Genomic DNA, 16,051 nt, shown 5'->3' with positions numbered 1-16,051 from the left:
TTCAGTGGAATATAATTCACTTATTTTTACTCTTTCCAAAAACAAACCACAACACTACTAAGTTATTATTGCTGAGTTAATTGCAAACCTATAACAAATCTGCTTTTCTAATACTACACCAGTCACAGTATGGCTAATGATAATTCTTTTAAAGTATATTATTATTATTAGTGTTTGAATTTTCCTTTTTAAACTAGTACATCATACTTAAGACAATATAACTAAATACAAAACCACAGCCTGAGAGTATGTGTATTAATTGTGTGTATTAAGCGTAATGTAATGGGAAACAATTACATCACAGCTTATTGCCTACACGTTCACTTACATACACAGTTTATTTGGTTTAGATCCAGTCTGGGACAGAATCATAGTTGGAAGCATACATGGAAGTTCAGCATGTCTGGCCACTCACCTGGTTTTCCAAAGAAAATCCTCAAATCCATTATTTCTGCCCCAAATACATTATTTGATATTTTAAGATGAGAAAAAGTCAGATGAGATATTAAGCTTTTTAAACCCAAGACTCCTTAAAAGTAATCAGGATTTATAATAGAGTTAAGATATAATCTTTGTTATGTCAGACACAAAGCTATCTATAATTTCAAAAGTGACATGCAAGTCTCTTAGATCAGTATATATCTACAGGGTGACAAATACTGAACTGTGCTGTGTGCTCAGATACTCACTGGAGCAAAACACGAAAAACACAAAAGCATTCCAGAATATAACTTAAAATCTAAACAGAATATAGCAGCCAATTTGCACTACTTTTGCATGCTTTGCCAACAGACTAGCACAGATCCTACAGCTGAAGTTGAGAAAAACTCTTTGCTATCAAATGCTTTCAAGAAGCAGTGAGAATCAAAGAACTTGAACTCCTAAATTGTTGGCTAAGCAATAAAAGGATGAAGATCCATTTGTGATCTTCTTCTTTTAAAACAAAAGTGGCAAGTGAAGTTATTTTGCTCATCAAGTGAAGTTATTTTGCTCATGTTCACGGACATCGTAGAAACTGCTGTCTTTGACCTACCTGGTCTTACAGAAGATAATCTTACTACGTATACAAGCATGCATAGTTAAACTTGCTTTTTCTTCCCAGCAAATAAGTGCAGAAGAGAGGATGCTTCGCTCTATATAACAACTTCATCACAGACTTTCAAAACCCAAGAGTCATAGTGTCTTTGGAAAGAAAAGAGGCTATACAGATGCTGGTTAACACTTTCTTTTGAGGTTGTTTCATCTATCAGCATCCTTTTGAGAAGTATGTTCCCAGAACGACTTAGAATGACATGGAGCATATGATGGACTTTCTCTCATCAACACCTGTCTGTTTTAGTAGCGTTTCAGGGAAGAAACCAAACACTTAGCTGTGACTATCATATCTCTAATTATATATATATATATGTATACAGAATATTGTTCCAGAAGAGCAAGAAATTAAAATATCAAAAGATGTCATTTTATATGCTTCTATTATCAGCTAACTGCCAGAAATCTGACAAGGAATCTTCAGAAACGTTATTAAAATATCGGCTGGCAAGTAAATATGTTAATTAAATTTCAAATAATTATTTAGAGTTAAAAATTAAGAAAATGTGTGTTTGAAATTGAAAAATAAAAAAAATGTATGATATAGTGAAACTTCTTTATTTCAAGTCTGGTTACAATGACTATTAGCACTGTATATATGACTGCACCATTCCGAGACTCCTTGAATACCACAGCTCATTTTTAATTTTTGAACAGTTCTGGGGAAGAGTGTGATCAATACAGCTACTTAGAATCTCAATTTCTAGTTAAGTGAGTAAAGTCACCATCAAAATGGCAGGCTGTCTCTCCAGTTACGACATGCTATGCTGCTATGTAAGTTCAACTCATAATATTGTTAACTGAGCAAAAAAGCTTATGACTGTTTATCCATTTTTAGTACGTTAAAACACTAATACATTTTAAGATAAATTTTAATTGCTATGTATCAAGAATAGACAAAATTAGAATCACAGACAAGCTCCTAGTAATTTTTTTTTGCTTTGTGTCTTCAACAATAAATATGATTTTGATACATAGACTGTGAATAAGGAAGGAATCAGGAACACAGAATCATAGACTGGTTTGAGCTGAAAGGGACTTTTAAATTACATCTAATTAAAGCCCTCCCCAACATAAGCTGGGAGGCCTCCTTCTAGTCCAGACTGCCCAAAGCCCCATGCAACTCGGCTATGAATGTCTTCAAGGATGGAGAATCCACTTCTCTTTTAGTTTAAAACCATTATCCATTGTACTAATACTATACACTCTGATGAAGAGCCTCTCCTCAACTTTCTTGTAAGTTCCTTTAGGCACTGGAAGATCACAACGAGACCTCCCCAGAACTTCTTCCAGGTTGGATAAGGCCAACTCCCTCAGCATTTCTTCACAGAAGTGTTCCAGCTATCTGAGCATTATGGTGACCATATGCTATTTTACCTATTTTAGCAATAGTTCTTAATATCTGGACTAATCATTCTTCATTTAAACATGGAAGGTACAAAAATACATCCCTACTGAAAATGCACCAAATGAGAGGTTGAATAATTTAAAGGATTTCATTAATTTAAAGTACGGGAGTCTGAAAACACAAGGATGCTTTGATGTCTTCTGTGCAGCAAATCATCAGCAGATTTACGTATGTGAAATAATTATGTCAAGTAAACTATGGCAAAAACACTACTAAGTTTGACACTGGGTTTAATCTCAAAAAGTACCTTTTAGCATCTTTGTTAGCAGCATACTAGTTTCACAAGTAAAAACCCTCTGAATAGCCAAAAACCTTATTTACCACTTTCCAAGTTGGTCACGTCCATCCAGCTGGCAAAGCATCTCAGGCAATACATCTGCCAACAACATCAGTAGGACTTGAGACTAGTTGTATCAGATGTTTTGACTGAAAGCAAGGCAGTGTCTGAACTCTGAGCACTTCTTCCTAAAGCCTCTTGCAAGATTGGCTTCAGTATTTTGGTTTCCATAGGAATGGACTGAGCTATCAACTGGCACACAGTCAGAGAATACAATAGAGACAAAAAGTGACCAGTGTCGTAAAAACTAAGGTAAAACAGATTCCCAGCATAAGTTAAAAGAGGTGCTTACATCTTACAGTCCTTGAACTCATTTATCTGTGTCCTGTACTCGCTTTTTTTGTGTAGTGTTTTCAGCTCTTCAGCTCTTGAATTTTATAGTCTACCTATAGAAATTAGACATTTTCACTTAAAAAATACTTCAAGTATGAAAATGCAATTAGCATTCTAATTTCCACTTGATCTCAGTTCTACTGTTACTTACTTGTTCTCCCACAGCAATCTTTTGAAGACACTCAGTACAAATACCCAAAAGACAAGCTCTGGGGATTTGTGAGAAAACCTGACACACATCACCCATATTTACAGCATCAGTGCCCACTTCTTTGGAAATACTCTACAAACAAGTTTTAAGCAGCTACTGAAAGATTTGTTAGCAAGCACTGATCTCCTTCTCCAGAAAAGGAGTGCTGGAAAATATTTGTTACATTCACTTTCTTCATTTCATAGTTTCGTGCGGGTTGGAAGGGACCTTAGAGATCATCGAGTCCAGCCCATTTTTTTCATTTGAATGGCTTTAAGTTAAACTGTATTGAAGCACAAGTAGTTTTAAAAGGCTAGTACATCTCTGAGATAAAGCAGTCTTCCTTTTCAAAACTGCATTTTCCTACATTCACATTCTTTTCCAATCCTAGTAAAGTTTGGACTGATATCCTAATTTGCAACATTATTTCCATTTTCAGTAAATACCTGTATAACTTACTTAATTGCTGATGCTTTGCAAATGTCTGTTACTGATTATTTAGTTGTACATTACCTAATCTCTCCTAAACTGCCAGTTCTAGAGATGCAAGACAAGTTAGGATGGTTATTCAAAAGCATTTTCTTAAGACGCAGGATGCCTATACAAAAAACTGTGTAAGCACATACTTTAAGAAGACAAAACTCTATCAAATATCTTAAGCTATTTAACAAACCATCATGTGAAATTATTAAAAAAAATGCATGCCAAATTCTATTTCATAAGAAAAGGTCTCCAGCCACAGTGAAATTTCCAGGATTATTAAAGAAGTAGAAAACTCATATAGTAAATAACCTTTAACAGCATAAGCTTACCCTTACTTTAAATAATTATTGAGTTTGTATATAAACACAATATAATATTTCACAGCTTCTAAAGATACTACAGTGAAGCATGAGATTAAAAAAGATCTACTCACAGTACTGGGAAATACACCAAAGCCTTAGTAAGGTATTCAGACCTCATCTTAACATTCACTAAAGTACTGGATTTGTTTCTCTCTGCTCAAAGTGCAGGTGGATAAAACAATAGGTCAAGCTTGGTTTTATTGCAAGTGTTCCTAAATCTGCACCATAGTTGTGGAACAAGAAAAAAACCCCAAAACAACAATGTTCTATGCATATGTAGATTTATATTTAAATGTTTCTATTGGAAGACTACATACATAGTTGTTAATAATAAAACAAAACACTGAATATTTCAGTAGCAATAATTCCTCCAATAAAAACGAGTAACGTTCTTCATTAATAAAAACCTAAGTGTTTGAAATAGATCTACAAAGAAACCAAAGAGACAATTTTAATAGATACATTGAATTTATATTTTAAGAAATGCTATTGATTTTTGAGAAACTACTGAATTTACACACGCCACTTTGAGAGTGATTCATCTAATTCTCTTTCATCAACAATTTAACCTACTGTTTACAGACAAAAAAAGATAGACAAATGAAAAACAAGTGCTCCTGGAGTTTGTGGCTGGCCATAAGATCTAGATTTGTATTTCAAATACCTTCTATTGCAACAGCCCTTCGTTCTGAAGCCAGCCTATCTAGCATACTATTGATTCAATTGACAAGGCTGAGCATCAGATTAAGGATGTGTCAGTCACCTAATAGAAGATTCCTGGAGAATTCAGCAGAAAGGTGTCATGTTTCAAGATGATCCGTTCCGGGTACTACTTGTATTAAAGAGAATGCGGAAATATTTCATACAAAACCAATTCCTTTAAATTTAAATTAATAATCAGTGCAAACAAATACCTTCACTTTTTACTACAGAAAGCCTGAAAAAAAAAGTCACCTCATTCAGAGAGAGATCATTGAGCAGGTCACAAAACAAAACTAAGCCAAACTGATGAGCTAATACTAGCAAAAGTCTGGCTTGAATTTGTCAGTGACAAATCTGGACACAAACAAGTAAGTGGTTTCTCAGTCCTAACAACAATATTTCTTCTTGTAACCATTAAAGATCAGTTGTGAGGTCAGCTGTGGAGGGATAATTAATGCAGGAATGATGTTTTGGAAAGGACACTCAAACAGGGAGATGCCTTTGCTTGTAATCTATTCTGTAAGATAGACGCCTGGCTGCAGACATCAGTGTCCTGGGAGGAGAGCTGGGCAGATCTCTTGTGCGCTGAGGGATGCCACAATGCTACACACGCTAAAGGAACAACAGTAAGTGAAACAGAATGAAATCTATTCAGATAAACCCACAACACACAAAGTATAGTACCATGCTTAGTAAGAAGCACATTTTTAAAGTGCAGTCATTATTTACAGGTTCAAATGCTGAAGAAATTTTCACCTATTATTTGAAGAAAATAAAATGAGAGAGCTATCATTGATAAAAGTGTGTAAAGCTAATCTAGCACTTGAAAAGTAATTAAGTCAACGCAAAGCAGCCATACACCCAACAATGTGGAACAACATCCTGTCAAAAACCACCTCTGCACCTCCCTGAACAAAGTATTTGCTTTGATTGGTCCAACTGTCCTAAAACATGTTTATAAGCTGTTCAGCTCTAGCCTGCCTTCCCAACAAAATCTGAGTCTTTTATTATTATTATTATTTTAAACAACAGAATCCCTTTATCGTCTTATTTATTCACTTCTATCAGTCTGAAGAATTATTGCTATGGAAGTGAAGCTAGAAAAGATCAGATAATAACGTGGAAGCTGTCAGCACAGATGCTCTTCTAAATTTTACTCACAGAAGTACGAAAGTGAATTTAATAAATGAAAATAAAGTAATTCTACCAGCTGGCTGTATAGATATTTAAGATATCATTCCATATGCTATACAGAATTAGCTCCTTTTTGCTGGGGCTTTATCACAAGGAGAGCTTCTCTATGTTCGTAATCCATGACTTCAAAATCTTTTAGAAAATCACCCTAGTTGGAGTTTTTTTTACCTTTCTTCTTATTTTTTAAATGAAATCTGAAATGCTTGAGCTCAACACTGCTCAACTGAGGCACTAGTATGATAACACGTGTTTGGGGCCTGGCAACATCCTCTTAGGCAGACTGGATTGTGACAGCTTACTTCAAGCATGGGAGAGATGGTAAAAGTAGATACAAAAGCAATGCAAGACAGATTAGCCGTGCAAGAAATACAGCAGAGATGCAGAGTAGTGAAATTATATCGTGCTAGAAAATGAGAGGAAAGAATTTGTACAATAAAAGTAAGTCAGTCAGGTTAATGAAAATAGCAATGACATCACTGAAGGAGAAGAGAAAGAAAGCAACACTGAAGATGTTCTAGTTTGATAAAGAAGGGGATAACATGGAGAAGCAGCAAATCACTGTCATGGTAATACACTTGTCCATTTTAAAAAAAAAAAAAAGAAATTACTCAGAAGGGCAAGGATTTTAGTAACAAATACTAGATAATGATAAAGGAAGATACTGAATTATGACACACTTTTCACTATAGTAAAGTTTTTATTTGTTATTTTAAGGTCATCAGTAGTTAAGGATGCTAGCTCCTTGAAAGAGATGGCTGTTATATAAAGTGTGACTTTAGCCAAGCACTGCAGAAAAGCCAGCACAGGAGTTACACAGAGGGAAAAAAGATACCAGCATTGTTCCAGCTAAGACTTGATTTGAATAAAGCAACACAACAAAATTAGGAAAAAAGCAAGCATTATTCTAGCAATTTTATAAACAAAATCCTCTTTTAAAATCTAGCCCAATTATTTTTTTTCTGGCAAATACTAGTTCTGTAAACCTTCTGAGACATTAATACAAAAAAAAATATTGTTTGTTTTACTTTTCTTCAAAAGAACACAAATCTTTCTCTGAAAAAGCAAGCAGAGAGCAAGGGATAAAAGCAACAACACATGAAATTCAATTGACAGTACTCTGCAGCACTTGGTAATAGTCCTTACTCCATGTACAGCAGCACTGAAATAACTGCTTTTATCTCAAGAAAGAAAAATAAAAAGAAAAAAAATCAAAAAAGAGGTCCTATTAGGCTGCCAAATCTTTACAACAAAAGATTAATAGTTTCTTCTTAGCTTCTGCTAAGTGATTTCCCCCATTGGTGGTTATTTTCCTTCTCTATGTCATAATCTTGTGTGTTTCTATTTCCCACCTGAGAAGTTAGCTTGCTTTTTTGCAAGACACAAAACCAGTCTGACTTGGTACCAGGCTGCCAAATCTGTCTCAAATGAATTCTACACATGCCTGCATGAAAAAGAGAAAATGCATATGCTATGCATCCTCATTAACTGGAGAGATATATAATTAAGCATGAGGGGGTTAAGCTTACATTAGCCTATTCTACTTTTCTATCTATTACTTTTTAAAAAGCTTTCATATGTCTTCTTCCTTGTTTCTGAAAGCTAACCATCCCTTCTTCCTTTCAGCAAGGCTGACATTTGACAGCTTAACATAGCTGACAGGGTTACCCAACAGCCCACCCTCCCTATTCTCAATCCAATTAGACCTCTAATCCTCCAGATGAAAGGCCCAACTACTCACGTTCCTCATGACAACGACAGCTATTGATTATTTGTCACTACAGCTAACACCTTCTCTGTCGAGGCCACTCTGACAGAAGCAAACCTACCAAATTAGACAGCACTTTATCTGCCCTGGAGGCCAAATGGCACAACAAGTAAAGGCTAATAAATGGTATAAAAATGAACAAATCATAACATTATGACAGGTTGATCGTTGCCAGCAGCTTCACAGCTCAAGCTTGATGCTCTGTTAGACCTGTTCCTTCCCTTTTCTCTTCCACTCATGCTCCAACTTTGACTGAATTAAAGGCCAGAACAATTAAGGCATTTGACCAGCAAAGATAAGCTAGGATAGAAGTATCATCAAGGGACACAAATGTCAATAGCAGACTACCGTTTGTCAATAAAAACATTCCAGAGATGCAAATGCTCATGACTCTGCTCTCCACTAGGTTGTACTGATACCCTTTGTACAGAACTCTTCACAAACTCATGGAGAAACTCCGCAAAAATTAACCCTGGAAACTCCAGCTTGAGGCAGGAAACGTACTGAGCAGACAAGGACTCACATCGTTAAAAAAGGAATCCCAAGCTACAGGACAGAGATGTTACTGTTACCATTTCAACTGATTTCTACACAATTTTCTGTATTTTTTTCTCTCCAGTTGGGAGATGTGAGCCAAAAACACATATTTTTAATTCATCATTATAAGTTTTCTTAAATTGATGCTAATAATATATGTTTCTAGAACAACATACATATGCTTCCACAAGCCTCACTGCTCCACATCAAACCATATATGGAAAATTCCAAACTCCCATAACCCTGAGAGCATTGTTAAGATCATGCAATTACAGGAATAGTATGAATTAAAATACGCAAGTTCTTGAAACAGTTAAAAACCAATTAGCACTGTCCTACTATAATGAATCAGCTTGTTTGTCAACTCTGGCAAAAAGAATGTGTTTCCCAGTTACGTGCTTCTACACTTTGAAGTTACTGACTAACAATAAAATGACATTCAATAAAATGACATTAAGATTTAAAATGAAATAAGGGCTTCTTTGGTTTAAGCAGACAGGAGACATAATAATCTGCTATTCTAATTTGGAAAAATCTACAGTTTAACTGAATGAAATATTGCTGTGCAACATCTACACTGCCTAGATGCCTAGAAAACTAAGTGTGAGGACAGCATAATGCTATTTTTTAAGGTCTAAACACTATAAAGATGTATTCCATATTAATAATAAATAAATAGATAGATAGATAAATAAACATTTTGTCCTCAGACCACTGTAACTTCTCAGGTTTATAAAACAGTCTTGGTGGTGAACATGTATTTATTAACTGACGCAATCATACACGGATGGTTAAACTCTTTGAAGATGTGCATTTCGCATGTATCATTATAACTGAGTAATAAGTGATATCACATAAGTAATACCATATAAGTAATATCATAAAATAGAGATATTAAAACAAACAATGGGCAAACAGAACCCTTAATGTTAACGCTGCTGTAAAAAATGAATCTAAAAGACATTTAGGTAAACTGGGTCTCATAAAATGCACGTAAACTGGTTAAAAAAAAAAAAAAAAAAAAAAAAACTGAAAATTTAAGATTGTACATACCATTTCTAGGAATAAATTTAAATTATTATTATACTCTTATATTAAACGTACTCTGAATATAATAAACCCCTGAAAAGATAACTATTTGGATTTTCTAACGTCTTCGTAAAACATTTCTGGGATATATTTTTATTTTCAGCTTTTAAAACTCTTCAAAGTTATCTTTTTCTTCTCTAAAGTTTAGTTCAGAATTTATAAAATTAAATTGCCACAAAACTATCTGTGCTGAAAGAGACCTCTAGTGGCAGATGCAGCTGAACTTTCTACACCAAGGACTACTGAATAGAACTCGTGCACTGGCAATAGGGAGGGAGCCCACTGTATGCTCAGGAGCTATTTTCAATTTCCAACATGAAAAATGCCCTTATTGTCTGTGTTAGCAACCTCCTACTTACTACAGGTTATATGCACTGCACTACTTAGCAGACCCCAATACTTTTTCACACACAACTTGTTTTCAGAGCAAAGGAATACATACCATTCTCCCAATTTGATTTTATCTACTCCTTTAGTAGTATACTCATTTGGTCCTTTCATTTTAAGTCTCTCATTTCTATATCTTTAGCTATGATGGCTAAAAACCCTAGCACCAAGCAATGAAGAAAAATTAATATTCTTGATTTCTAGTCATACCAGCAAAATCTGTAAATGCATATTGGATATATTTGCCCAGAGTGTTGTCTCTGCTATGAGTATTTCTGAGTTCTCTTCTGGACGACTTATTTATGATATTTTGATAATCACTGTTATTTTTGGTAAGCACAAATCTTTTCCATCATTATATGGAAAGAAATAGAAATCATACATGATGACGACCTTCAAACTGTGTTCCACAGCATTTAGCTCTCTGAGAATCATGTCTGGACATCCTTTACTTATCCCAAGAGTTAAACTTTTCATCTTCACAAAAATCATAGAGGCGCTTATTTTTTGTTCTATTTTTAAATCAGGTTTGTAACCATTATGACTAGAACAAAATCCTTCAAAATAGGGATGCTACAGTGAAGACTATCAGTCCACAATTTCAGCTTTCAAAAAGTGCCCCAGGCAATGGAGATCGACACGTAACGTGCATGTCTGCATTTAAATGAAAATCATTACACTTTTCCAACAAATATACTCTACTACGTAGTATTTAACACATGCGCCCCTACTGCACATACTCTCTTTAAATCTTTCCCACCCACTTTCAGGTTTTGCTTCTACCATTCTACATGAGGAAAACTAGTATGTAGCTATTACAAATGGCAGCAGATAGACACACACACTTGCTTATAGCAGACTATTGAGCAAATCCATCAGACAGTTGAAGTACAACGCATTTTAGTGCCCCAGACAGCTTTATTTCTTCTCTTTCAATATACAAACCTATCCAAAGTCAATGACAGATACCACTTTTTTGCTGTTATTTGGGCCTGTGGCGATTCCTCTGATGCGTAAAACGAGTGCTGGAAAGCAGGTACATTCAGGGAGGTAGTCACAAATTGTAAGCAGCATTTTCAAAAATATTTTATTAGAACCAGTAAGTTTAGCAGCCAACAGTTACTAAAATAATTTTTAAGTCAGTTTTACTGCCACAGCTGATAGACAAATTTATCAGTGCAGCCTACATAGAAACAGTGTCTGATCTCTAGCTACCCTGAAGTTCTAATCTAGATCTTGAAGTTAAAAAGCCCGATTTCACATAACCTTTAATTAAAGCCATAATTTCACATAACCTTTCCCTAAATTGTGATTTTATACTAACATAAAACTAGTGAGAAAACAGATTCAGATGTCTTGCTATTTCCTGTGTGAGTGAAATCAGACTTGTAAAAACAGTATTTCTGAAGTTTTAACTTCTGCAGACAAGAGCACTGGCTGGATTTTAACCCAGTTTAGCAGTAGAGATGGTTAACTGCTCGATACCAAATGACTAGAGGCTTAGCACTTAATGAGTAATCAGCATGTATGCTCTTGTACTGTTATGACGGCATGACAAAGTGCGTAAGCTGAAAATGTACTGCCTGAATAGATGAGAACTGTATATCTCAGCGCCCAAATCAAGGTCCCCACACCTGTTATTAAGCTTCTACTTAATAGTTAATTATTAAGCTGAAGAATCCATAAGAAACTGGGCACCATTTGCTTTCAATTGAGCTGCTCCATAGAATTTACCACAAGTGACTTAGAAAGCCTTCCCTCTTCTTCACACCTTTGGTACAATATTGAATCCAGATTAAGAGTTTCTGAAGTTGAAAAATGCACAGGACAGTTTTGTGGTCATTCTCTTAATATCCAGTGTTGCTTCCTAGAATCTTCTCAGAAAAATGACTTTCTCTGTAGCTACATAACAAATAGCTTCCCTGTCTAACACTGATTTCCACAAGATACTACCTTGTGTATTTCAGTGAAGACACAGTGCAATTAGAGATGGTATGTTGGCAAGCTGATCTTCCTTAGAAAAGACCAATAGCTGATTTCAAGATGATAATCTCAGACTTCAATATTTTGTTCGGTGATCCTTAAAACAATACATACTTATGCAGAGGCAAAATACAACTAAAGAAGACTAATGCAGACAGACAAGATACTGAAAGAAAGCCACAGCTTCTATTTATCAGATACAAAAAACTTCAAAAGACTTTCCTTGTCCTCCTTCAGTTTAAATGGAAAGCTGCTAAATTCTTACCATCAGGCTTTAACATTCTTTTATTTACTTATTTATTTTTAATTTATGGTGTCAAGGGTCATGTAATAAATACCTGCCTTGCACTGTCTCTGGCTATTTTATTCTTCTTCCTCAATGATGACAAAGCACTTCCTAAGGGGTCATATTGTAAATCAGACCTCTGTAACACAATGAGTGGTTTGTTTGTTTTCCCCTAAACTTTTCCTTTAGTTATTTTTAACCATTTCAGTTACCTGGATTGCAGCACAAATCCACAGTAGCATCAGCACAGCCAATAGCGAATAGCATATAGAAGCATGGGAACTTACACTCAGTAGGCAGACAATGAATCATGGTTTTGTAGAGCACATTTTCTGTTGACTCATTGAACAGAAAGCAGTTCTGCAGTTGTGTAAAGTGGGTGGGAAGAAGGGGATAAAAGCAGCAAGGGAAAAAGGTGTAAGCATGCTCCCAGCCAAGTTTTATTCAGGAGCTTTTAAACAAACATCTTTTCCTTGGTGAAGAAAGGAGAATTAATAGTCCTTCTTTACCTGCATGGCTACTGAAGAACATAGAGAACAACCTGTTATTTCTAGTTTAAGAAAAATTAAAATTTAAAATCCTTAAAATATACACAGAATATATACAACATACAATTTTAAGTCCTAACTGCATCCTGGACATAATTATCTTTCCAGTTAACTATGTCAGTGAAGAACTTACTTAAACGATAGAATATTTGATGCTCTTAGACAATAAAAGGCATATTTTCTCACCAAGGCAATATGAATCCTCCAAAACCAACCTCCTGATAGTTAAGCAACCTGATAGATTACTTTAAGCACATACTATTAGCATCCAACAACAAAACTACTGAATTTTTACTTCTATCCTCGTTAACACAAAATGCCGTGCTTAGGGAATTCATAGAGATAGTTACTTCCCCAGGCTAAATAGACTGGTAATAAGTGAGTTTCCTCTCTGAGAAAATCAGAATAGAGCAGGCCTGTTGTTTGTTTGTCCTTTTTCTTTTTTTCTTCTTTTTTTAATAAAAGATAAATTAAAAAAGAAATCACATACAGGCAATTTGGATACGTAGAAACATTTCTGTTCAGAAATACCACATGCGGGTATTTATGTAAGATGCAGTTTTAGACAAGAAGAAAACACAAGTGAAAATTAATATCTCATTAGACTGCAAATCTCAGTGCTCATATCTTTCTCCACAGCAAGCTTATTTCATAAACGAAAAAGACCTACACCCACACATTAATACAATTGCTCACTGTGAAATTACTGGCAAATCATGTTAATGATTTTACTTCTGTTGCAATTAGTTGCTGTTTCAATTCTCATTAAATTACATACATATTTACAAAGTCATAGATGTCATCTAAAACTCCTTCAGCAATCTCCACAGTGCACTGCTGCCATACTTTCCTTTTTTTGTTGCTGTTTAATCTTCTGAAGTCACTGACTGGACCCCCCCCCCCCCACCTTCCCTTTTTTTATTTTTACTTTTTAAAGCAAGTAGGCTCTTGAAATTGTTTGGGACACCTGTCTATTTTAATATGAGAGACGAAAACTTTTTCCTTGTATAGCAGAACATAAGAAAACTCACGGAAGACCAGCCAGCTAACTTCATTTACAAAGCCTTCTGCCTATAAACATTGAAATATCCATCCAGCTCCACCTGAAGGCTCATGGACAAAATAAAAACAGTATGAAACATCATATTAACAAAGATTTTAAAATTACTTGCTAAAAATGTATGTCTTCCATGAGATTCATTTGTCATAATTTAGGCATCTACAACACCAAAAGTTACATTAGGTAGTCACCTAAAAGGATGCCTAAGCTAATACATGTGTCCTAAGGTGTACATCTATACTTTATGGTGAATGAATTACACCAAGGAAATACTTGATTCTCTTCAGCAAGTTAGAAGTGAACTAGAGAACTACCTCAGGTTTAGATGTCTGCAATATAAATCCCTGAGTTTACATGAGATTATTCTCACCTCATCATCTTGTAGCTGCATTAATTTCCTCTTTTAAAGCTCTTTAACAAGGAGGAAATTCATAACAGATATGTAATGTAAAGCACAGAAGACTTATAATTAAGAACATAATTATTATCATTAAACTACAAATCAGCAAAGGTTATCATGTCAATGCATAACCATGGTTGTCTTCCAAAGCACTGATATTCCAAGTAGTATTAACAGCTGAATTTTCTGACCCTATCTTATTAACTTCAAAAATTTCAGGCAAAATAAAGCACGAGTTAAATCTGCTACTAGAAAAAGGTGGATAGATGGACCAGTAAGGGAATATCCTAACCCCTTCACTTCTTGCAAATAGTCCAGAATAACATCAGTGAAGTTTTAGACAGAGAGATTCCGCAGATCCTTTGTTGAGAACCCAGTATATCTTTCAAGATAACTGTTGCTTTGAAGATATGTTCCAGCTACAGAAGTTACTTGGACAAAGAATGGCAAGACAAGACAAGGATGACACACTGACTGTGAGTTCAGAAATCTCAGTTTCCTCATTAATTGGTAAGGATGACCTAGATGACAAAACCACATTAGACAGAGTTGTGGAACCATTGCAACCATTTCACATTTTACTTTTGTCAAAACCCTTGCATCTAAAAGAACATGGAATAGCACAGGTAGATCTGCCTAGCTATATTATCGGAAATGCTTTTGATAGACTGTAAGTCACAAAATCATTGATACTGTCTATTGATATCCAAAGCCTTATCCAACCAGAAACCTATCTCAAAGAAGAGGGGCAATTACTGTCCTAACTCATTTCAAATATTGGAAGGCCACAATGAGATCTCCCTGGAGCCTTCTCTTCTACAAGCTAAACAAGCCCAGTTCCCTCAACCTTTCCTCATAAGAGAAGTACTTCAGCCCATTGATCATCTTAGTGGTCCTTCTCTGGAGGACTCCAGAGAGCTCCACGTCCTTCCTGTACAGGGGGCCCCAAGCGTGGATGCAGTACTCCAGATGGGGCCTCACAAGAGCTGAGTAGAGGGGGACAATCACCTCCCTCTCCCTGCTGGGCACTTCTTTAATGCAGCTCAGAACACAGTTGGCCTTCTGGGCTGCAAGCACACACTGCTGGCTTATGTCCAGCTTCTCATCCACCAGGACCCCCAAGTCCTTCTCCACAGGGCTGCTCTCAAGGAGATCTTCCCCCAGTTTGTATAAACACCTGGAATTGCCCCAGCCCAAGTGCAGCACCCCGCACTTGGCCTTATTGAACCTCTTTAGGTTTTCATGGGCCCACTTCCCCAGCCTGCCCAGCTCCCTCTGGAGACCTCTCAGCTTGGCATCATCCACAAACTTGCTGAGGATACACTTGATGCCATCGTTTGTGTCATCGATGAAGATGCTGAAGAGCACTGGCCCTAAGACAGACCCCTGAAGGAAACCGCTTGTGACCAGCCTCCATCCTGACACAGAACCATTAATCACAACCCTTTGGCTGCATCCGGACAGTCAATTCCTAATCCATTGAACAGTCCACCCTTCAAATCCATACCTCAGTGATTTAGAGGGAAGGATGTGGTGAGGGACCATGTCAAAGGCTTTGCAGAAGTCCAGCTAGATGACATGCATCGCCCTTCTCCCACCCACTGAAGTCATCACTCTATCACAGAAGGCCGCCGGATTGGTCAGGCAGGATCTGCCCTTGGTAAAGCCATGCTGGCTGTCTTGAATCACCTCTTAGTCTCGTATGTGCCTTAGCATAGCTTCTAGGAGGATCACCTCCATGATCTTCCCAGGCACAGAGGTAAGGCTCACTGGCCTGTAGTTTCCCAGGTCTTCCTTTCTCCCTTTTTTAAAATGGGAGTAATGTTTCCCTTTTTCCAGACAGCAGGGACTTCACCAGACAGCCATGACCACTGTTCACAGCCTCACATAGAGGC

At 36.2% G+C, this 16,051-nt stretch overlaps 1 protein-coding gene across 3 annotated transcripts in view; it reads right to left on the bottom strand.

Annotated features, from left to right (window-relative positions):
* The window catches only part of INVS (inversin), a 78,843-nt gene that overhangs the window by 53,873 nt on the left and 8,919 nt on the right, over positions 1-16,051 (bottom strand). The window lies entirely within an intron of this gene.

The sequence above is a fragment of the Coturnix japonica genome, chromosome 2 (genome assembly GCF_054131305.1).
Source record: "Coturnix japonica strain WE chromosome 2, WE-NBRP24, whole genome shotgun sequence".
Taxonomy (NCBI): domain Eukaryota; kingdom Metazoa; phylum Chordata; class Aves; order Galliformes; family Phasianidae; genus Coturnix; species Coturnix japonica.
The sequence above is the reverse complement of the archived record's forward strand: the minus strand, read 5'-3'. Positions and strand labels throughout refer to the sequence as shown.